Source organism: Myotis myotis, unplaced genomic scaffold (genome assembly GCF_014108235.1).
Source record: "Myotis myotis isolate mMyoMyo1 unplaced genomic scaffold, mMyoMyo1.p scaffold_m19_p_8, whole genome shotgun sequence".
NCBI lineage: Eukaryota > Metazoa > Chordata > Mammalia > Chiroptera > Vespertilionidae > Myotis > Myotis myotis.
The window spans coordinates 28,947,042-28,971,999 of NW_023416390.1; the positions used below are offsets into that span (position 1 = coordinate 28,947,042).

The window sequence follows — 24,958 nt, forward strand, 5'->3', positions numbered from 1 at the left end:
CCAGAACTCATTCCAGGGACCCTAAACTTGAACACAGAATCCAGTCCTGTATCAGTGCCCAGACCTCCATCTGGGACCCATAACTCCATCCGGGGCTCAGATCTACATCCTGGTCCCAGACCTACATGCCAGGGCCAGAAGTCAATTCAGGAGCCCTGATTTCATACCCTGAATTCAGTTCTGTATTGGGGACCTAGACCTCCATCCATGTTCCAGACCTCTATTTTATGACCCAGAGGTCTATCCCATGACAAGACCTCCCTCTAGGACAAAACCCTCCAACCTGAGCCCAGACCTCCATCCAAGGATGCTGACTACAATCTGGGGTTCAGACTTATATCCGGGTTGCAGACCTTCAGGCAAGGCCCAGAAGTCCATCCCGGGACCAATATTTCAAACCCAAAATCCAATCTTGTATCGGGGGCCCGGACCTTCATCCTAGGACCTAGACCTCAATCTGGGGCTCAGACCTACCTCTGGGTCCCAGACATTCATGTCACGATCCAGAAGTCCATCCCGGGGCTCAGATCTCAATCCCAGAATCCAGTCCTGTATCAGGGGCCCAGACCTCCATCCGGGGTTGAGACATACATCTGGGTCCCAAACCTTCAGTTCTGGCCCAGAAGTCCTCCCAGGATCCAGACCTCAAACCCATAATCCAATCTTGTGTCAGGGGCCCAGACCTCCATCCCAGTCCCATACTGGTAATCTGATTCATTTCTCTCACTCTCTCTCTCCCTCCTTCTCTCCTCTTTCCTCCTGTTTCTCCACTCCCTCTTTCCTATATTCTCTCTTATCTTTCTTCTTTCTCCAGATTAGCCTTTCAAGGAACTTATTAAACATATTATTATTTTTAAAATACAATATTTGGATTTGTGTGTTTCATCTATTGTGCATTTGTTTTCTACTTCATTGGTTTCTACTCTTACCTGTATTATTTTCTTCTGTCTACATTCTTCGAGTTAATTTTTTTATCTTTTTCTAAATTCTTGAAATGAATAACTGGATCACTAACTTTTCAGCTTGATTCTATTCTAATTATGCACCTAAGGCATTTTGTTTTTAACATCATTTAATCACATCTTACACACTTAATATTTATCTTTTTCATAATTATTTATGTTAAGTATTTTCTAACTTCCATTTAATTGCTTCTTGTAATCCAGAGTTGTCTTGATATGCATTTCTTAGCATTCAAACATTAAATTTTTAAAAGTAATTCTTTGTTAGTGATTTATTCTTTCTTGTGGTATGAAAACATACTGTTAATTATTCTTTCAGTTATATTAAGGTTCACTTTATTGATCTTCAAATGGGTGATTTTGGTAAATGTTAATCTGTGCACTTGAAAATAATTTATATTTTACACTATGCAATTTTAATTTGGTCACATTTATGAATGGAGATGTTGACATTTTAAATACCATTTTTTATTTTTTATTTTTTACTTAGTCTACTAATTACTGAGATAGGTGTTTTAAAATCTCCCAATATAGCTATAAATTTATTGATTTCTCCTTTTAGTTCTGTAAAATTTTATATATTTGAATATTTGTAAATATTAATATGTTTTTAAGCTTTTTTATTATGTGCATAATAACTAAAACTTGAGTAATGTAAGTAGTGAGAGTAGTTATTGGTTTCAGCACCATGGAACTATTGGTGACCTTAAGGAATTAGTTATATTGGAGTGGTAAAATCTAAAAAAGTCTAATTGAAGTACAATCAAGAGAGAATGAAAGGAGACATGGAGACAGAAGTGATAAACAGCTCCACTCAGAGATAATTTGTTCTTTAAATAGGGGCATAGAAATGTGATGGTGGCTGGAGAAGAGAGTTGAGATCAAGGGAGGGTGTGTGTGTGTGTGTGTGTGTGTGTGTGTGTGTGTGTATTTAAAGAAGTTCTCACTGCATGGTTTTAAAACAGATGAGAACTTTATGCAGAAAGAAATTTGATAATGAAGGAGAGAGGAGAGCTAATTGCAGAAACAGGTTCTTGGGAGAGTCTGGAATCCAAAGTACAATGATGGATAGTTCATTCACTGTAACACAAGGTAAAGAAGAAAAATGGACACACATATAAGTAGATTCCCCCATTTGTGATAGAAACATATGGAAGTTTTCTTCTCACTGTGTGTATTTTCTTGGTGAAAGAAGGGTCATCATCTGAGAGTGAGGAAAGGAGGGAATATTGGGGATTAAGAAGAGGATCTGTGGAGTAGTTGTATGAAGTACTGGGAGAATAAGTATCTAAAAATGGAGTCAGATAGTGAGGCATCAGTGAGAGCCTCCTTGAGAATGGTGGTTATGAAGCAAAGTGGGACCAGCTTCCCGTTTCTCAAATAGAAAAGCCTGAATAGCAGAAGAGGTATATTCTAAGTCTTTGGGCAGGGCATGAGATTTCTTCCTCCTTTCCAGATGAAAGCTCTGCTCTTTGTTGGGAAACTTAGCACACCCGAGTCATCTACTGCATGTCTCAGTTTAGCGCCATTTGCCAGACCACAGATTTTGTGACGACTGTAAATTTTCTGCAGATTTTGGTAATTAACTCTCAATCCTAGTTCTGAGTGTTACAATGTCTTGATTTTTTGGTTCAGGAGGAAGTTAGGAAGGATTGAGCACCTGATCTTAACAGATGCCATTTTCAACCAGGAAGAAGTGAGAACAGTGTTATCCACATGGTGACACATTTCTACTTTATGAAAATGTGTCACATTATCTTGCAGAAATATCACATGTGCTCACCCTCATTTTTTCTATTTTTCACCTTCTTGTGTTCTTTTCACTGAATTTTAAAATACCAATCCAACTGTGACTCTCCCAGCCTTGCTGCCCATGGACTCAATTGGGACTTCCTTGGGTCTCAGGGTCATCTAAAAGTCAACTCTCCTTCATGACTAGATCGCTCTATTTTTTTGCTAACTTCAAGTGTTCAAAAACTAATTTAGGTGATAGATTAAGGTGACAATCCATAACTGCACCCTAGGCACAGTCCTTTCACATGGTGCAACAGATTTCCAAAAAAACAGCTTTTATTTCAACATAGCATCCTTCAGAGGATTGAATACTGTTTGGCTGTTAAGTCCTTCACACATCATTATTTCCCAAGCAAGAAGGTGATAAATCTCCCCACAAAACTAGATCAGCATACATAGGAAAATGAGAGCTGCGACAATATCTGATTTGATTGCAGACTGGAAGGACAATTAAAAATAAATACTGTGTATATACATTCTGATAAGAAAAATGTCACTCATGTAAAGGTTAGGAAGGATATCAACTCAGACATCACCTCCCACGTGCTCCCCCCTCTCCCTATCAACGAGGCCACCTTGAGGCCTTATCTTCAGCATTCCATAATGACAAGCTTTGGCATGTATTTTGTGAGTCCCATGGCTATACTTAGAAGGACGCATGGTTGTTGTTTTACCTGTTCTTGTACAGGATTGTCTGGACCAATTCAGAAACATCCTGTGGCCTCCAGCCCTTAGCCTGGCATAGCTTGACACATGCTCACTCACCCCCCCCCCCCCCAAGAAAAGCCTTTTCAAATAATCATTTGTGGGCTATGATGCTTGGGATAGAAGATCTGAGACAAAAACTGGCAAGGAAATCCTGAGGATTTTTTTTCTTTCTTTAGATGAAAATTTAAAGGGACTAGCATGAAGAAACCTATCCGTGTTAGTGGAAGCAACGAACCCCTTCAAAATGCTATCCGTGAAATGTTATGTTTTTAAGGGGCAATGTGAAATATTCAGCAGAGCCCATGTCCCGCCTCAGGACCTCACCCTCCCAGTCCAACCTCTGATATGTTTAGTAAGAAGGTGGTGTTCTTCACAGAAGGAAAATGGTGCAGCACAGACACTCGCTGGACGTGGGAAGCAAACCATCTCCCTGAACCGTTAGACTCCTCTGTGCTCCGGCCCATGGCCTTGGCGGACTGATACGCATGGTGAAGAAACACCTGTGTTTCGCAGAGCCAGTGTGGGAGGAAGAGACAATCCTTCCCTGCCGCCAGGATAATCAAGAGTATTGGCCAGACCTTTGGGCACACAACAAGGAGCCAGACGCAAAGCACAGACTATGGCACTAAAATGGATTAATAAGGAGCTTAGTGATTTGTCTCGTGACCCTCTAGTCTAGCACAATGCTCTGCAGGTCCAGTTGGGGATAAATTTTATTGGCAAACCACACTTATGGGAGTTAATGACAACCCATATCAAGGTGGTGTCAATTCATTTTCCTATAGACTACTCCTCCAAACCACCTAAGGTTGCATTTACAAGAAGAATTTGTCACCCAAATATTAACAGTAATGGAAGCATTTGTCTTGATATTCTAAGATCACAGTGGTCTCCTGCTTTAATTATTTCTAAAATTCTTTTATGCATTTGTTCACTGCTATGTGATCCAAACCCAGATGACTCCTTAGTGCCAGAGACTGCACGGTTCTATAAAACAGACAGATAATAAATACAACAGACTATCACGGGAATGGACTTAGAAGTATGCCATGTGATGCTCCCTTAAAATCAGAATAACCTGCATTATAGCAGAATAAACTTTACTGTTCCTTTTTGATTTCCTCATCTGACTGCTCTCCTATCAGACCTCATCTTTTCAAATTTTAGTTTTTGTTTACCTCCCGCCATTCATTCACATGCTCATCTGAGAAGACAAGTTCTTCCAGTTTTGGACAATAACTGATTTTTAGAAACAGTTAAGTAAATAGTTGCAAGAGAACAGTTGCTCAAGATTCAGAATTAAAAACAAAACAAAACCAAGAGCACATGTATTATGTGGCCAATGTCTTCACTCTAATTTGGTTATGAGATGAAACCATTCCTCACTGCTCTAGCATGCTGAAGAGATCATGGGGGTTGGGGGGTGGGAGCGGGGAAGAGATGGATGCTCAGTTGTCGTAGCAAAGGAAGCAGCATTAAAGTAGCAGCATCCATTCTTACTGAAGCCTTCCACTGCTAGATATCTGAGGTTCCATGGTATATTTTATGGTCATAACTAATGTGGCTGGAGAATTGGTATTGGATTTATAGCATCAGACAGAAAATGTGATGTAATTTCTGCATGTCAATAAAGGCATGGCCTGTTCTTATTCTGCAGAGAATGGGAATTGGAAGTCAAATACCCTTTGTATTCTAAAATAGGGTTTCCGACATTTTGTAATTTTCATTTAAATTGTTAGGAGGTTTGGAACTTTGAGTTATTCTATCATCCAATACACTCTTTAATATAATACTGAGTTAATGATGCAAGTTGTCAATGGCTGAGTGACCAACTAATAACTCTGCTAGTAATTGATTTATTTTTCTCTAATAGTGTTGCATAAACAAACAAAAAATAAATATTCTGCAAGATAGAAAAAATAATACTATTAGAATCCAGTTGCAGATTATTCTTTTCCTATGATATTGTTAAAGCAAAAACCAAGTTTAATATACAAACGATTTTTTAAAAACCTTAAAGAAAAATCAACATTAATCTTCCTTATTTTATATTCAAATAATCATTACCTAAATGGGAAAAATGCTAATTGTGATACAAGAAGATACATTTTCATTTTTTTCTTGTTGAATTTTGGCTTAATGGTTACTCACTAAAATATAATCAAGAAATATGCCCTGTAGCTCATATTACTAGAATCAGCCTTAATGAGAGAGCACACAATAGATGGAATAGTCAATTGTGGAAAGTTTGTGAAAGTAATTGGAATTCACAAAAAACATTATTCTTCAGTTTGTCACGTACAGTATTTTCCACTTCAGTTCTGCAGAACTCTAATACCAGCTGTGTTATATCAACTTTGAACATCAACACAATTATTTATGATGATAACAGAATAAAATTACCATAGCTGAGAAAAGGCAAACCAAGTAGGTTGACAAAAATGAACCTGTTTGTCTATAGGATTTTTAGTGTGACATATACCATACTGCAAAATGAATAACTTAGTGGATCTAGTATTGCATGATATGAGAAATACCGATCAGGAGAATTATTTAAAGGAAGCCTTCAAGTTTACGTATAGATATTGTGACATGAACAGCTTGGAAAGTTTCCAAAGGTATTTTGTTATATTATCATGAGTGTAATTGAGGCCCTGTTGTTCAATATTCAGCTCCATCTGGGGAATACAAGAAAGAAACACACTAATGGTGTGTGTCAGCAATTTTTTTCGGGGAAAAATGTCCCATCCCCTATGGTGAGTGTGCTGAGCTGAGATGCCGTAACACATATAAAATGTAAAGCAGCCATTCACCGGCACTGTTGTCTACACACAGGACCAAACATATCACCCATTTTTATGTAATTGGTCATTCATTTATTCATTCATGAATGATTCAGCAAGCATTGATGGACAACCTTGTCTTTTATAAGCATAACTATAGGCACTCAAGAAAGCCATGAGTCTTCAAACTGGTTAACATTAAAATCAATTTGCAGGCACAACTTAAACTGAAAATATCAATAAACATGTGCTCGTTAGTCAACATTATTTCCCTTTACATATTTTTATTAATTCTACCATATATTTAAAATATACTGGACTATTAAAATTTTATTCTTTATTAAATGTTTAGAGTCATGCACAATGTCACCTTTTATCAATCTGTTTAGCTCTATTTCTCACTTTATCAGGGTGTGAAAGCACAAACACATCTTATAAATTTATACAGTTTAAACCAAAACACTCCCTGAAATCACAACAAAATTGCAACAAAGTGATAGAATAAAAAAGTGCTTTTTGCCCCATCCCCCAGATCTCAGCTTTTTTTCTTTACTTTTAAATGTATTACCTTTATAATTGGACTAATACCCTTTAGACTTTAGGCATTTCTGTATAGTCTAGTGTGGCGTTTGTTGTTTTGCTTTGAAGCACCATTTTCTGAATTTAAGTGTAATACTCATCCCTTTTAAAAATTTTGGAGAATGCAGAAAAGTACAACAACAAAAAAGAGGATGAAATTTCCTTGTAGCCTACAAATACAATTTAGAAAGTTTTCATTTTCCTGGCATAATTGGTACTAGAAAAATGATACAAAACAAAATCAAATTAAAATGGGAAACTAGCATATTATTGAGGCTGTCAGGCTTAGCAAATATAAATACTGGGCACCCAGCTAAATTCAAATGTCAGATAAACAATAGGTGATATTTTTAGTATTAGTATGTCCCATGTATACATTGCATAAGATACACACACACACACATTTATTGCCCTATACTAATAAAAGGGTAATATACATATGGAGCATACATATGAAAAGTCTGTGTTTGTGTGTGAGCATGTGTTGTATTTTTGCCAAATAATGTTTCTCCCAGTTTTGAGATGATCATTTTTTTTCTCTCCCTCTACCTCTTTCCACAAGAATAAATTACTTTAACTGATTATTGTATGTTAAACTCAACTTGAAAAATTTGAGTATATTTGTGAAAGAAATTAATCTTTAATTTTTTTACATAATGTCCTTGTTTAGTATTTTTAAACTATTTTTATTGATTTCAGAGAGGAAGGGAAAGGGAGAGAGAGAGAAACATCAATGATGAGAGGGAATTATTGATCCGCAGCCTCCTGCACACCTCCTAATGGGGATAGAGCCTGAATCCTGGGCAGGTGCCCTGACCATGAACTCCTGGTTCATAGGTTGATGCTCAACCACTGTGCCACACAGGCCAGGTTCAAACCTCTTTTTAACTTAATATTTGCAATACAGTGAGGGGTACATTTGGGATTTAGTAAAATGAAACAAAATTAGCCATAACTATTAAACTTTGCAAATACCATTACTTGAGCTCCCACTAAATATTAATAATATAACATGTACAAAATAATACCACATTTCATATTAATAATATAACATGAAAATCAGCATGCAGATAAAACCAGTGCTTAATAGAGGCAGAGAAACCAATCTATACTAATAAAAGAGAAATATGTAAATTGACCTCACTTTGCAACGCCCACCAGCCAGTCAGGAGTAGTATGCAAATTAGCAGGACAAAGATGGCGGCGGCCACGGAGCCAGCTGGAAAGGGTGGGAGGCTTGGGTAACCCCCAGTGATGGAGGAAGTCAAGCTTCCCTCCCTCCTGGGCCAGTCCCCAAAGGAGGGGCCTGTGGGCGGCAGCCATGGAGCGGGCCTGAGCACTGGAGGCTTGGGTGGCCCAGGCCAGCTGCCAAGGGAAGAGCCTGAAAATGTCCCTCAGCCCCTCACCCAGGCTGGCCATGCACCCATGGGGTGAAGGTCCCTGCTGAGGGGTATGGCAAGCCTGCAAACAGCCCTCAGCTCCTCACCCAGGCTGGCCACACCCCCCAACAGGGACCCTCACCCCATGGGGCATGACTGGCCTGCGAACTGCCCTAGCCCCTTGCCCAGGCTGGTACTGTCCCCAGTGGGGGCATAGCCGGCCTGCAAACCACCATAGGCCCCTTGCCCAGGCTGCCTTGCCCCCTAAGGGAACCCCCACCCTGATCCAGGACACCCTTCAGGGCAAACCAGCTGGCCCCCACCTGTGCACCAGGCCTCTATCTATACTAATAAAAGGGTAATATGCTAATTAGACTGGGAGACCTTCCAGGAGACCTTCTGGACATTCTTCTGGACACAGCCATAGTGGTGGAGCCGAGGTAGGCAGTTAGGAGCTAAGAGGGGAGGGAAGTTGTGGGTGATCAGGCTGGTGGCAGAGTAGTTGGGGGTGAGCAGGCCAGTTGGGGGTGAGAAGGCCATCAGTGGGGGTCAGTTGGGGGTGATCAGGCCAGTGGGGGGTCAGTTGGGGGTGAGCAGGCCGGCAGGCAGGTGAGCGGTTAGGAGCCAGCAGTCCCGGATTGCAAGAGGGATGTCCAATTGCCGGTTTAGTCCCAGATTGAGAGGGTGCAGGCTGGGCTGAGGGACACCTCCCCCCCATGCATGAATTTCATGCACCCGGCCACTAGTGTTCATTATAAAGGGGTACCTAAGGATAAATCTAAATAGTTTGAAGATAATAATAGAGTGTTTGCAAATCAAACAACTAACTTAGTTTCAAGTTCAGAAACATCATAGACCTGGTGTATCCACCACCAATTTGGTCATTGAGAAAATGTAAATACTTTAAGTCTTGTTCTATCTTGTGTAGTCTTAATACCTGACTATTTTCATATGAGAGAAAATACCAGAATTGAGAGACTGTTGAGTTCAATCTCTAGTTGTGGTAGTATTCATAAATTATCTTAGGTAGTTAGCAAAATGGCAGTCTCCTGCATCAAGTGCTTTCCTATATTTTTGTTAACAAAATAAAGCATTGCCTAAAACAAGGTAATCAGCAGAAAATCTGAGGTGTGGTGTAGAACACTAATTTGCACAAGCTCAAAGAATGACCAAGCATGAGATTCAATTAGTTAGTGGGTGATCTGAATCTTCAACCCACCTTTTTAACTATGAGGCTATGCCTGCTTCCTTCAGCTCCCAAAAGCCAGGAGGGCACTACCAAGTGCAAGGTTGTATGACCCTCTTAAAAGTCAATAGGCAGTGCCCTAGCTGGTTTGGCTCAGTGGGTAGAACATTGGCCTATGGACTGAAGGATCCCAGGTTCGATTCTAGTCAAGGACACATGCCCAGGTTGCAGGCTCAATCCCCAGTGGGGGACACCCAGGAGGCTGCCAGTCAATGATTCTCTCTCATCATTGATGTTTCTATCTCTCTCTCCCTCTTTCTTCCTCTCTGAAATCAATAAAAATATATTTTAAAAAAAGTCAATAGGGAGTGACTTCAAGGAGCCATGAATCCATGACTGGTGTGCTCCCTTTAGAATACTAAAGAAAAACATAACTCTCTCAGTCTGTTGATTTTATTTACCGTGTACATTACTTTCTTCCTGTTTTTCCATGTCTTTATGCTTAACTTATGTCTAAATTTCAAGATCTATTTTACAAACTAACTCCAGTTGAAAACTCTTTTCAAATCCTTGTATTTTTATTTCCTCAATAAGTTTTCAAACTTTCATGTGTTTTCAATCTTGGAAACGGGAAAGAGAAACAATTAAGGAATGAAAAATAACACTTTTATAAAGACAATTAACTAGCACATTATTTGCTTTATTCTACTGGAGTTTCATTAATAGAACATTTTCTAAAACCCCTCATAAGCTGTTCCTGATAGGATAGTTATGGAAAATCACCACAAGTCAGTGCACAAGCTCAAAGAATGACCAAGCGTGAGACTCAATTAGTAAGTGGGTGATCTGATTCTTCAACCACATTTTTAACTATGAGGCTATGCCAGCTTTCTTCAGCTCCCCAAAGCCAAGAGGGCACTTGTCAAAAGCAATTGATACCTGGTTAAAGCATTTGCAGGAATCTTGTGAAGTTACAGTGACCAAAACCAAGAAAATTACTCTTTACGTTTTTATTTTCTAAGTCATCATTGTTATGTTTTAAAAATAAAGTGACTATTCAGTAATTTTAGGACAGTGTGATCACTGACCTTTATGACATTCCATGGCTTTACGTAAAATGTAAATAACAATTTTAATTTAAAAGGACTACTGAGTCTCTGGGATGGCTTGGGACATAGATACTGAATCTCAACTTGGAGACAACATCATAGATCATACTTGTTTTCTTCCCTCAGCCAGATGGTGCATCATCTTGGGAAAAGGTGTAACCTATCACAATATGTGTGATTTTTGTAAAAAAATCTGCAAGCTCAGGACACTATCTGTGGAGACCACATGCTGCCTCTCATTATACCAAATAATTAAAATTTTGTGTTTTCCCCCAAAACACACAATTGATAATCACTAACTAGAGTCAAGGAATCTTAAGAATCTGCACTAATAAAAGACAAACATGCAAATTGACTTTAACTTCGCTACACCTTAAGCCACACCAACCACCCAAACAGAGCAACTATATGCAAATTAACCCAACCAAGATGGCGGCCGGCAGCCACGGAGCTGGAGCAAGCAGGAGGCTTGGTTGCCCCAGTGATGGAGGAAGCCAAGCTTCCTGCTTGCCACGGCCTGGCTCTGAGCTCCACTCAAAGCAACAAAGTTTCAATTATAGAAGATAAATAAACCCCAGATACCTGCTTTCAGCTGGCCGTGGCCACGGAGCTGGAGCAAGCAGGAGGCTTCCCTCCCACCTGCCCTGGCTGGCTCTGAGCTCCTCTCAAGGCTACAAAGCTTCAATTATAGAAGGTAAATAAATCCCAGAATGAAAAAAAAAAAGAAAAAAAGAGTCCGGGAGCTTCCGTCACCGGGGGGGCTTGGCCAGCCTGAAAACGGCCCTCAGCCCCTCACCAGACTGGCCAGGCACCCCAGTGGGGAACCCCCCACCCTAAGGGGGGTGTGGCCAGCCTGAAAACAGCCATCAGCCCCTCACCCAGGCTGGCCAGGCACCCCAGTAGGGACCCCCACCCTGAAGGGGGTGTGACCAGCCTGCAAACACCCATCAGCACCTCACCCAGACTGGCTAGGCACCCTTGCAGGACCCCCACCCTTATCTGGGACACCCTTCAGGGCAAACCAGCCGGCCCCCACTCTTGCGCCAGGCCTCTATCCTATATAATAAAAGGGTAATATGCAAACTGACCCTAACAGCAGAGTGACTGGGAATGACTGGTCACTAAGACACACACTGACCACCAGGGGGCAGACGCTCAATGCAGGAGCTGCCCCCTGGTGGTCAGTGCGCTCCCTAGGGGGAGCTCTACTCAGCCACAAGCCAGGCTGGTGGCTGCCAGTACAGCAGTGGTGATGGGAGCCTCTCCCACCTCCTCAGCAGTTCTAAGGATGTTTGACTGCAGCTTAGGCCTGCTCCCCGCTGGCAAGTAGACATCCCCCTAGGGCTGCCAGGCTGCCAGAGGGATATCTGACTGTCAGCTTAGGCCCAATCCCCCAGGGAGCGGGCCTAAGCCAGCAGGTGGACATCCTCCAAGGGGCCCCAGACTGCAAGAGGGCATAGGTCAGGCTGAGGGACTCCCCTAGTGCACAAATTTTTGTGCACTGGCCTCTAGTATGATGATTAAAAAGAAGCCTTTTCTAATCTTTTCTCTCATATTTATATCCATTTAATTTAAGAACATGCTAAGACCCAGAGAATGAATTTGTTCTTGAATATGCCCAAACGATAAAATTCTGTGACTATCTGTATAGAAAAAGCATATGTATTTGGACTGGCATACGAATTTTTTCTTGTGGATCAGCAAAATCCATAAAATCTAAAGATTTGTTTTTCATAAGTCATTTTCTTAAATTAGTGATGGAGTTTTAAGACAAAAGGTTCTGTTCTCAGAGTCAAAAGCTCTGAACTCAAGTAGTATTTCTGCCGTTTCTTGCATAACATTGGGCAAATAGCACACACTTGTCATCATATATGAAGCAAATGGTGACTTAAAACAGTATAAACCGTAGTATTAAAAAGGGGGGTGAATAACACAATCTCTGAAAATAATGACTTCATGGCATTATTATTTGTAACAAAAGGAAAATAATATATTTTTTATTGTACACTATTTTGGTTTTCCTGGTTTTTCTGAAAGGGATAGAGCAGATTGCTGAGAAAAATGGCTTAGAGTTGTTTAATAATTTACCAATTGCAGTATCATCCAGATAGGAGAATAGGAAAGCACTCTAGGTTTTCAAGCAGAGAGAGGTGTAATGCGGTCATTGCTTATACAGGTGTCTGAAGGGCTGGAGGAGTAAATGAGGCCAAGAGGCCACTAGAGGAGCCCAAGAGAGCAGGGGCTTATCCAGAGAGCAGAGGTGGAAGCTGGTACCATTTCTGGACTGGAGTCCGGCTCTCGCCTGATTCTGTTCTGGAGACAACGTCACTGCTGTTATTGCCCCCCTGAAACTGCCCCAATGCAGCTGAACAGATAAGCAGGGGCCCACACATCTTTTGTCCTCAACTCCTAGAAACACTGCTATATTTCTGTCTCCATCTTCTGATGCTCTGCCAGTATAGCTGGCCCTCAAGTAATTTTATTTTGTTTAACGTTGTTTCATTATAATATTGCTAAGATGCCATAGGAACTTAATTATTGTTTATATCAACTACCCTATGGTAAAATTGGTTTTGTTGTCTTCACTTTGCTTACAGTCACTGAACCTACTGATGAGGTTAAGTGAGGACTTACAAAGCAAACCAGAATTTAGCTGGCAAAGGAGTTGGGGACATACAATTAGAAATTATTCCTTAGTCTTTTCAGTCTTTGTCTAAGAAATTCCACCCACTTGGAATCAGAGGTTTGACTGAAGCCTCAGCTGGTCAACACACCACTCATATTTCATGCAATTTACTGGCACAGCCCATGATTTCATCTGGTAAGTCAATCATGTCCACATATTTTCAGATTAATTGCTTCATCTCAACAATTACTAGGGAAATCTTACTTTCTTATACTTATTGTGAGCAACTACGTCTTCCCAATGTAATATGAATAGATTTTTAGACTTTCAACATATTTAAAGAAGCTCTTCTCAAAATGTGAGCCATGAACCAACTCCATTAGAAGATCCTGATGCACTTTTTAATCAAACAAAAAACACTAAAAACATGTATGTGGGTTTTCCCCTAGATGTGTCAAATCAGAATCTCTGAGCATGGACTCAGAACCTGCATTTTATGTAAATTCTCTCTGGTGACTATAATAGTCATTGTTGCTGATAGAGAAGGGTCATTCACTGTAGCTCTTTCAAGTAGACAGAGATGTAATACAGGAAATTGCTTATTTAGGTGTTGTGTACACTGGTCTAGATAAATGATTCTCAGTGGTTAGATGGTGGTCTGGACTGCACAGTGTCACCCCCAAATTCATATGTGGGAACGCTATCTCCCTAAGTGACTATATTGGAGATAGGGTCTTTAAAGAGTAGATTAAGTTAAATGGGGTCATAAGTGTGGGGCCCCTATCCATAGACTGGTGCTCTTAAAAGAGCAGGAAAAGTCACCAGAGCTTCCTCTCTGCCATGTGAAGACACAGTGAGAAGGTGGCTATATGCAAGCCAGGAAGAGAGGCCTCACCTGAAATGAATCCTGCCAGAATCTTGTTCTTGATCTTTCTAACCCCAGGATTATGAGAAAATAAATGTCTGTTGCTTAAGCCATCCAGGCTATGATAGTTTGTTACGGCAGTCCAAGCTGACTAAGACAATTGGTGATGGGAGTGGGGCTGGAAGGCTGCAGCAGACTCTTCACACCTATCACCTATCCCCCCTTCTGCCCACTCCTCACCTGTGAGAGGATGTTATGTAGATGAATCACAGCACACACACCCTATAATACCTGAGTATCAGCTCTGGACACTTACTCACTGCTGCTCCCCACGTTACACAATCTCAGAGATGAGGGTATGGCCACATTTTTGCCCTCAAAACAATTGCGGCACTGACAGTTCCCACACCTTTCCATTGTTTTCTCAGCTGCTCACCTGTTCAAACTTTATCTTTCCTGAAATCGCACTGAATTTTCATGTCATGATTTTGTCATCCACTGGCTTTGACTTTGGCTGTGTCCTGATACCGTGTTCCCTCTTACCCAGATGACTAGCTTTGCTCACGCAAACATTTTGTGACTCCTGCTTTGTGAATTTTTGTCTTCAGGCTCCATTTATTTTATTTTGATACCCGACACTCTCAGTTCTGGAAATGTAGGTGGGAAGCACTCTCAGAAGTTGATAGCCAGATCACACTTACTGTGAGCCCTGTCCCCATAGCAGCCACCCACCGAAATGCTGCTACTTTCACAGTGAGCTGAGGTTGTGCTGTGTGAGCAGCTGCCCCTCATGGATCTAAAGGGAGCAGCTGGTGCCACAGTTGATGCCAAAATTCAATCCAACCCACTGGGGAAATAAATAAATAGTTGCCCAGCATTTCTGTTCCATGCTTAGTGAGACCTTATTTTCTAATAACATAATATAATGATCACATAATGAATGCTAAAGTGTCTGACTTTCATGAAAATAGCCCTTGATATGGTCTAAATATTTGTGCCTCCCTACCCCCAAATTCATATATTGAAACTCTAATCCTCCAAAATGATGATGCTAGGAGCTGGGGCCTTTGGAAGGTTCTTATGCATTGAGGATGAAGCCCTCTTAAATGGGATTGATTAGTGCCTTATTAGGACACCACTGAGTCCCTAACCCCTTCAACCAGTGAGGACATAGTGAGAAGAAGGCCATTTGCAACCAGGAAGAGGGCTCTCACCAGAACCTGACCATGCTCTGGCACCTAGATCTTAGAATTCCGGCCTCCAGAACTGTGAGAAAATTAATTTTTGTTGCTTAACCCACCCAATCTGTGGTGTTATATTATGGCAGTCCATGCAGACATCTATGTTCCTTATGTTGCTAATTCTCTCTCTGGTCCTACCTATTTTTTAATTAAAACTGTTTATTAAATTCTTAATTTGTTATTATATTCTTTAGTTTCAGGAACCCTACTTTGTAAAATAGTTTCCAGCATTGAAGCAATATTACCAATATTTATTTATTTTTTAAAATGTTACTAATATTTTAAAGTCTATACCTGAAAATTGCAATAGGTAGATCACTTACAAGCTGTTTCTAACATCTTTAATTTTTTTATTGGTGTGTATTTTTTTGTTTGTATTTCCTGGCATAACTGTTATTTATTTTTCTCAAGTATGTTTTTATTGATTTTAGAGAGAGGAAGGGAGAGGGATGGAGAGAAACATCAATGAGAGAGAAACATCCATCTGCTGCCTCCTGTATGCCCCCTACTGAGGATTGAGCCTGCAACCCAGGCAACATGCCCTGACAAGAAATCTAACCAGTGACCTCTCTGTACATCAGATGATGCTCAACCAACTAACTCACACCAGCCAGGACATGATTGTTATTTTTTAAAAAATTTAATCCTGAACTTTATATGTGAAAACATGTAAATGATCTGGGAGGTATTTTCTTCCTCAAGGGACATTCTTTTCCTACTATACAAATGGAGTACAGGCCTATAGCCCCATCTAGTTGAAGTTACTCTTTTTGGTTTGCCCATATTCTTAGTGTAGCCCTTTGGAAATTTCAGTTGTATCTTGAACCCCTCCTCCTTGTCAGCCCCAAACTCTAAAGTTTGTTTCTTGGCATCACACCTCTGTTAAAACTGCTTACTTAGTCACTTGCTTTCTGTATCTTTTCTGAATATTTCTCCTATTTTTTTTCATATCTTCTTACAAATGCATCTTAGGAGTTTTCAAATGCTTCAAGGGTAAATTAATTTTGGAATAGTTGCTCACTTCTCTGCTTTTCCATTCTGCTGTGATCTTGATCTCTTAGTTCTGATGTGCTGAAAGCTCTGAGCTCCAACATTTGCCTCCTCACACTCCAGCAAAATGCTTTCTTTTGGTTTGTGTGTCTTGTGCGGTGAATCAGCCAATGCCTGACTGTTAAAGCGGTGCAGATCTTCACTCCAGGAAGCTTCATGTGGGGCCTTGGCCTCTCAAGTCCTGGCTTCCTTTATTGCTTTCTGACACATTCCAATAGTTTTTCAATTAATTTTATCCAACTTTTATAGTTGCTCTCAGCAAGGGTATTGGTATGACATCAAGCGTGCTGTCATAGTCCAAAATAAATGTCTAAATATTTAAACATACACAATATTAACTTTTCGATTTTCTCAACTTATTATCTCCATCTTACAGATCAGAAAAAGTGAACACAAACGTGAGAATAAATAACTTGCTCAAGGTCACAGAGTTAGTAAACTAAGTTTGACTCTGAAAGTCATGCTTTTTACCTGCTATGCTCTACTTCAAGCAAGATAAAACCCAAATAATAGTGGCTTATACTGGTATGATGACTTTCTCTTGAAATCAGGGGTCTATAAAGTGTCTCCAAATAATCATATTTGTGTTTCAGGAGGTTAAGGCAGGGAAGAAGAAAGATAGGATGATGTATGAATAAAAAAAGCAACAATGTAAGAGAACTTGAGAAGAATCATATTTTTTTGACTGTGCTCAAGAATACAACTAGAAGTTAATCAACGTGAATAAGGTTTTAGTTTGGATTTTAAAGGCCACCGTGAGCTTCTCCTTTCACTTTTTCTCATGAGATAATTTCCATTATCCAGAAAAAAAAAAATTGGATGTATCGTCAGAACTTCCGGTTCTATTCCTGCCTTGCTGATGTGTTCAGAGCAAGCATAGATTATCCTTGTGTGCAGCCACAGATGAGTCACTGATTTCTAAGGAAATCCTGAAAGGGTGCAAGTTATTTTACTCCTGATATTCCACATCCATTTGCTTTGTGCTTGGAACAGTTTATGAAGATTTTGTGGGCAATGAAATAGAGCTACTGTTTTATTGGGCTTGGGGGCTACTTTAGCTTTTTAGCAATTTAATTTTTGAGATACTTAACACCAAGATCAAAGATATTTAGAGGGGCATGTTAACACAATGTAAAACAGATGAGAGGTTAAGCAGACTAGAAAACTGCTGACTGCATCTGATTATCTATTGTTTCACATGTTTGTAAATGCAGAGCCATGCGGTCAAAATGTCAGCAATTCAATAGGAATTTGGGCATTTTTATACTTCAGCTGTGAAAAACAATATAAGGACCTTTGTAATAAGGCAGAGACTTTGCAGTAAGGGTTAGATTTCTCTCTGCTCTTGTTTTCTGCTCACCTTTTCTCTCTTCCCAAATAAATAATGGGAATGGGTTCTTTTTTTTTTAAATATATTTTATTGATCTTTTACAGAGAGGAAGGGAGAGGGATAGAGAGTCAGAAACATCGATGAGAGAGAAACATTGATCAGCTGCGTCCCGCACACTCCCTACCGGGGAAGTGCCCACAACCAAGGCACATGCCTTTGACCGGAATCGAACCTGGGACCCTTGAGTCTGCAGGCTGACGCTCTATCCACTGAGCCAAACCGGTTAGGGCTATTTCAGTGCTTTTTTTTAGAATAGACTTTCCTTACTAACTCCGTGGAATGATCTGGTGCTCTATGATAATTTCAAGATAGTGCTTGAGACTGGAAAACTTTTTGTTCAAATGAGTTGACAGTTGCCTTTTTTAAACATTGAACTGGTTTCATTCCAAAAAGATGTTTAAGTCCTGGGGTCAAGGGGAGTAGGAAAGTTCTCTAGGATTTCTAAATACCATGCTTTCCACAGCTCACCATTTCAAAAGATAGCTGCACAGTCAGAACTGACAAGACTGTGGACCTGTGCCAAGCCCTTTACTTTTCTATTCAGCAAAGCCATCACAGCCATTCATTGTTAGAACAAAATGTCTCCAGAAAACTAAGGACATGTTGCCTCTTTTGCACATCCCCTCCTCTTCCCCCTGCTTTTTACTATAAGGTAAATATGGCTAATATCTGTGGCACTAAAAACAACAACAAGAAAACAAAACTAGTCAACCCGTCTAAATCAGATTAATGAGCCTGTTTTTCATATTTATTAAGCTCTTTCTTTATAGCTCTTATTTGTGGGGTAAGTGATTTCAAGGAACCCAACAGAATGCAATCCTAATGGACAATTAAAAATGTTGACTAATCAACTTACTTAGGTTGTCTGCAGTGTGCAACACTGTTCTTTGTCCTTAACCAGTTTGCCCTTTGAGATAGTGTAATGGATTTACTTGCATTTGTTCATAGACATGTCAATCTTGTGAGGTCCATACTGTATTGCCTGGATACAAAAGAATAACTGCCAAGGGTTAGAAGGCGTCTAGGGTGAACTAAGAGTAGCCGATTCAGGAAATGTGCCCTAATTTCAGGTTCAAACCAGGGACCCTCACAAAAACTTGGTTAGAATTCCAACTTCACTAAGTGCTAAACCTGTGGCTTTGGTAGAGTTACTTAATTTCCCTGAACCTTAGTTTGTCATTTATAAATGGAGATAATAATACACAAATCTCATAAAATTTATGATGATTTTAAATGATTGTACATGTAGAGGATTTAGTAAAGTATCTGGCAAATAGTTAAGTATTTAGAAATAATTGCTTTAGCAATGGTTATATTAATAATTATGAATTTCACAAGCCACATACTCAGGTGCAAAAAGAAAAAAACATATATCATTTTTAAATAATTGAATTTGCCTTTTTATTTCTCCCTAACATTTTATCATGAAAATATTCAAACATATAAAAATGGAAAGAATTCATGGAAAATACCTCTAAGGCCACCATCTACATTCTACCATTAACATTTTACTATACTTGTTTAATACAAGTCTACTATTCTTCTATTTATCCAACCCTCCATCCATCCATCCTTCCAATTGATTTTGTTTACTTTTTGAATTTTTAACTTGTGATTCTCTTTACCTATTTTGCATTTTTATATTCACTAGATATTCCCTAGTTACATAAATTTATCACATTTTCAGATTCTTTAATTAAAAGCATCATAAAGTGAAATGATGCAAGTTAAAGCTGGTGTTCCCATAAAACTGTTTGAGCTAGAAATTCTGTCCCTGAGAGATTAATGATGCACCATATAGAAAGGGCCACAGGTATTCAAAATTATCACAAAATGTTGTGATTATTCTACAACCAAAGTAATTTTAATAAGCAGAGTAACACAATGTGTCCTATAATAGTCAACACTCAAATGAACAATGAAGGGGACTGAGTGTTGTATGTCACTCTGTTCTTGGAGTGACCTTTCACTTAAGAATAAGTATACAGGAAAAAACATAGAGCTTTAAAATATGTCTGCTTGTCTCAATATTGTAAAAAATATTTATGTCTCAGTTAGTGAGAGGATCACTTCAGAGAGCAATTTGGTAAAATCTAATAAAAGTATGCAAACATGTGCCCTGCAATCCAGCAATTCTATCCCTTGGAATTTACTCATAATAAAATTCTTACACATGTGCAGAAGATATTTGTATGAATGTTTTCACTGAAATACATTTTGTAATAGCAAAGTAAGCTCTGTCCCTCAACAAGGTCAGAAATAAAGTGGCCATATTAATACAATGCAATTCTATTTGCAATTCAAAATAAATGAACTGATCCTGTAGGTAACAAATTGAATAAATCTCAAAAAAAGTCATGCTGAGTGTAAAATGGTTTGTAAAATGTCAAGTATAGGGTGATAGTCTTTATGCAAATGTTTAAATACATGAAAGAAAGCATATGAAAATTTTAAAAATACTTTGGAAAAATAGGACTAGGTGCTCACATTATGACTTATGAAATACTTTTTTTTCTCTCTTTAACTTTCTGTGCTTTCTTTTTTCTTTATAATTAACATAAATTACTATTCTTACTCTTATTTCTACTGTTATACTTTCTCCTATCATCACTACTGTTTTTACGTGAACATAACATTTCAATAGCAGTATTTATTTTTCATAATATTGCATCTGATTTTTAAGAAAATCAGGTGAGTTAGCACCATTTTTCAGAAATCATCACTGAAGAAGGGATTAAGTAACATGTACTAGTGTACATGTATTCAATCTGCCAATAAGTGATAGAGTCAGAATGGACCAAAGGTTTTTGATGACAAATGAGCATTTGTGGGGTTTTTTTTCCATTTTACTTTCTGTTTCTACCTATTAGAGTGATATACACATGAGAAGTCAGTAAGTACTTTTATTGGCAGATAGTAATAAAACAAAAGTACCTGAATAATCAAAGGTTATAAAACACTATGTTGTAAGTACATTAGATTTACTAATCACGTGGTCTGTAAGGAATCTACTGCTATTATCTGAACTTGACAGATGAGAAAACGGGTGCTGAACATTTGTTCAGCGTCCACTGGGGAGAAGTGCCATGCTGGGATTTGAACTCAGGCAGCCCTACTCCAGAGACCACACTCTCAGCCCCTAGTCATCCTACCATAAAAACCTTTGTTTCCACTCCTCCTGATAGAACTGGTAAGTGCAGAATTCCCTGAGGAAGTTTCCCAGTTCTGATGTGATGCTAATGAAAATTCTCTCTGAGGGCTTCTTGACACTTTCAATTTAGTTCAATTTTGCCCAGTTTATTTATCAGCGTGCTAAAGGATTTCATTGCCGGTACAAGCAAATGAGTACAAATTCAACCGCTGTGGTAATTACTTCAATTTTTTTTCTTTCAAATTTTGTTTTCATCATTGATGGGCCCTTTCTCAATTTTACTTAATTTTCTTTGTACTAAAGATATCAGTGTAACAATGCCACTCACCATGATTAGACTGCTGACCTAAAATGAGCTTTAATTTTTTTTTAAAGAAAAGATATTCTAAAAGCCATAGGAACCTTATTGCTAAATCTTTCTTTTGATATATTTGTAAGAAAACATAATGTACAATGCTCAAAATAACTTCATAGAAAAACCTTGCTGCTATTTTGGCAACATCAGTTGATTCTGGCTTCATGCATGGCGAGCAATGTGAATTTCCTCAGCAAATGGGCCTTTGGCACAAAGTCCAAGTTCAAAATTAACACAAGGATACATAGTGAAACACAATGCACTCGGGGTCGAATCTCCCATCCAAGGCAACTATTGTTACTAATATCTAGGGGTATCTTTTTAGATAAATTAAACACCTTTATTTAGTTAGTCTCACCTTCTATGCAAAGCTTCACATACAGGGGTGGGCAAAAGTTGGTTTTCAGTTGTGAAAACACAAAACAGAGTTTATTCATGTATTATTATTTATTATCATTGTATTATTTTCCATATGAACAACTGCATAGATATATGTATCTTTTAATATCTGCATAGCAGTCCATTTATGGATGTAGTGTAATTTCACTAATCACCTGTTGGTGGGTAGATAAGGAAATGATTGTGTACCTTTATTTTTATCACATTTCCTGCTCATGGCTGTCACTATATGTGATAATTAAATAACTTCATTATTTGTTCATTGGCCTAACCTTCATTAAAATAGTGTTTGAAGGACAATATGATTAAGTTAATGAATTTGTGGTATAAAAATTAACTATTAAATTTAGATTTAGCCGAAACCGGTTTGGCTCAGTGGATAGAGCGTCAGCCTGCGGACTGAAAGGTCCCAGGTTCGATTCTGGTCAAGGGCATGTACCTGGGTTGCGGGCATATCCCCAGTAGGAGATGTGCAGGAGGCAGCTGATCGATGTTTCTCTCTCATCGATGTTTCTAACTCTCTATCTCTCTCCCTTCCTCTCTGTAAAAAATCAATAAAATATATTTTTTAAAAAATTTAGATTTAAAGAGTATGTGGTTAAATAATTTGTGTGGGAAATATACAGATGTTTTAGGCCATGATTATGTGGGTATTTCGAATGCTGTGCCTTTCTCATAGGAATAGGATATACCAAGGTGCTGATTAGACTAACAATAATACTATGGAAAGATAGACATGTGTCAGTCAATATGATTGGAATTGCCCACAGGATAGAGATGGAGCCATGGGATTTTTATATTGTGGTACCATGAGAGATGCAGGGACTGCTGTACATTTGTGAAGTTTTTACAGGAGATAATGACTGGGAGGATGTAGGGAAGGGCAAGGCTGAGAATCAAAGGGCATCTGTCAACATCTTGGTTGATGCATGTAAACCTGGTTTCTCCCACTGCTGTTGTGACGAGCACAGATGAGCCAAGTACGTGGGGATCCAAAATAGCCTTGCCTATTTTGTCTGTTATCATCCTTGCACAGGGATAACCTTGGCTTGGGTGATGCCTGAGCTCCTGGTGGCTTCTGTGAATTGGTGGAGGTTGTTAGTGCTTATGACAATCCATCGCCTTCATTGCTTTCTCTGACCCTTAATGCTGCCAGACAGTATGATGCCTCCCTAACTGGGTTGCTCAGAGAGCCTTTTCCCCCCTCACTTATTTCTTTGGGTGCAATGAAGTTCTCCAGTGATCCAGATCATCCCAACTATGGGTCACTACTCTTCTAGTAATATCTCATTTGCCATCTCACATTTTTCTCTCTATACCTCTAAAAGATCATCTAGGTTGTTCTGGAAAGATCTCTAGCTAGGCTAGAAAAGTAGGACGCCGTCTTAAAATGTTTGCAAAGCACAATGCCACAGGTTGGGATTGAGCACTGGAAGACTGCAAAAGTATGAACCAAAATATCAGTTTCCTCCAAATCTTTACACTGCCCTTTAAAATTTTTTTACACCTATTAAGTTGTAAATATGTTTTAAAATTTGAAGTGTTTAGTTAACCTCTGTGAAATCATTTTCCATGGCAAATTACAAAATAAAGTTACTTTATATCCATGGTACAAAAAAAATTATGACAAGACTAATGAGTGTTAAAAAATAAACTTTAGCATTAATAATACCTCCCACTTTATTAGATACCATATTCTAGATAATTTATAAAGTTGTAATGCTTATTTTGAGCATCAGGGTTATATATAATATTCCTCTTGTTACCACATGTCTATGGTGTAAACAGGGTGAGAATTGCCTTGTGATATGTTTAAAGGGACCAACCTCAAATATATGAAATGAATTAAATGAAAGAAAACTGACTATCAATTTTAAAAAGGGACACATGCCATCTTTTTAATTTTTTTTACTTTATTGTTTTGTGTTTTTTTTTTACAGAGAGGAAGGTAGAAGGATAGAGAGTTGGAAACATCAGTGAGAGAGAAACATTGATCAGCTGCCTCCTGCACACCTCCTACTGAGGATGTGCCCACAATCAAGGTACATGCCCTTGACCGGAATCAAACCTGGGACCTTTCAGTCTGTAGGCCAACACTCTATCCCTTAGCCAAACTGGTTAGGGCCACATGCCATCTTTGACCTTGAAGTGTTGATAGGAGCTGTTGATATCTAGCAGGGTATCTGTTTAAAATATGTGTATGTATATAAAAGTATTTCCTTTGATAATTTTGTCACTTTGGACTTTCTTTTATAAATGTATGTTTTCCCTTAGCAATTTTTCTTAAAACAAAGCACAATTAGGTCAAGAATGTCACCTATTCCAATGTGTTTCCTTATTAATTTCATAATATGTCCGTACATATATTGTTAAGTACTTCTGGGAAGAATAGGGATAAAGAATGAAAACATGTATTAGTTTATTCTATTTGCCACATAGTTATTTGTGCTCTTCACTTTTAATCTCATTTAATAATCACCAGCATTATGAGAGGGACTCATTAGTCCATCATTTACCGATAAGGATATGGAGACTCAGAAAAGTTAATTTTCACAAGCCCACAAAGATAATATGAGGCAGAGAAGAATTTGAGCCCAGTTGGTCTATTTCTAATTCCTTTGCAATATACAGACGATATATCATAAAACTGTACACTTGAAACCTATATAATCTTATTAACCAATGTCACCCCAATAAATTTAATAAAAAATAAAATAAATTCCTTGGTCTCATCCCTTCTCCATGTGTGTAAAAAATGATGGTGTTAATCATGGTCACCATTAATAGTTTTTCATCACTTACAATGTACCAAGTTCTATATTAAGTGCTATAAAGGCACTGTGTCTAATAATCCTCACATAGAAACTCTTGTTGTTCTCATTTTATAAAAGAAAGGTGGCTGTCCAGGGAAATAAAACTGATTTCCCAAATCCATGTTGATAGGGGAAGAAGGAATAAAACTCTAAGTTTTACTTCTAATTCTTGAGTGAGGTTAAAGTTTGTGGAAAACAGAAACAGGATTAGAAGTAACTGTTCACTATGAACATAATGGGTTATGTTTCCATAGCATTAATTTTATACTTACAGTATATTTTTGTTGATTAGAATTTATAATATGTTTTAAAATATTATTTTGCACCAGATATTTACTTAACGTATCCTTTTGAAATCTAATAAAAACTCCTTGATGTCCTGCTATTATGAAAATAGCAAACAGTCCCATGAAAGAAACAATTATGGATGCATTTACAGCACCAGTGGTCTTATCATTCTCACCATTGATATGCTTTTAAAACCGTCTCCTGTATAATTTCAGGTTCTCATTTCTTTTTAAAGTGGTAAGTGGATAAAATAACCCATTAAACGCTATGCACAGTGTTC

At 38.7% G+C, this 24,958-nt stretch overlaps 1 pseudogene; it reads left to right on the top strand.

Annotated features, from left to right (window-relative positions):
• The first annotated feature begins 4,083 nt into the window (after positions 1-4,083).
• Positions 4,084-4,519, top strand: LOC118661914 (annotated as a pseudogene).
• Positions 4,520-24,958: the final 20,439 nt, after the last annotated feature.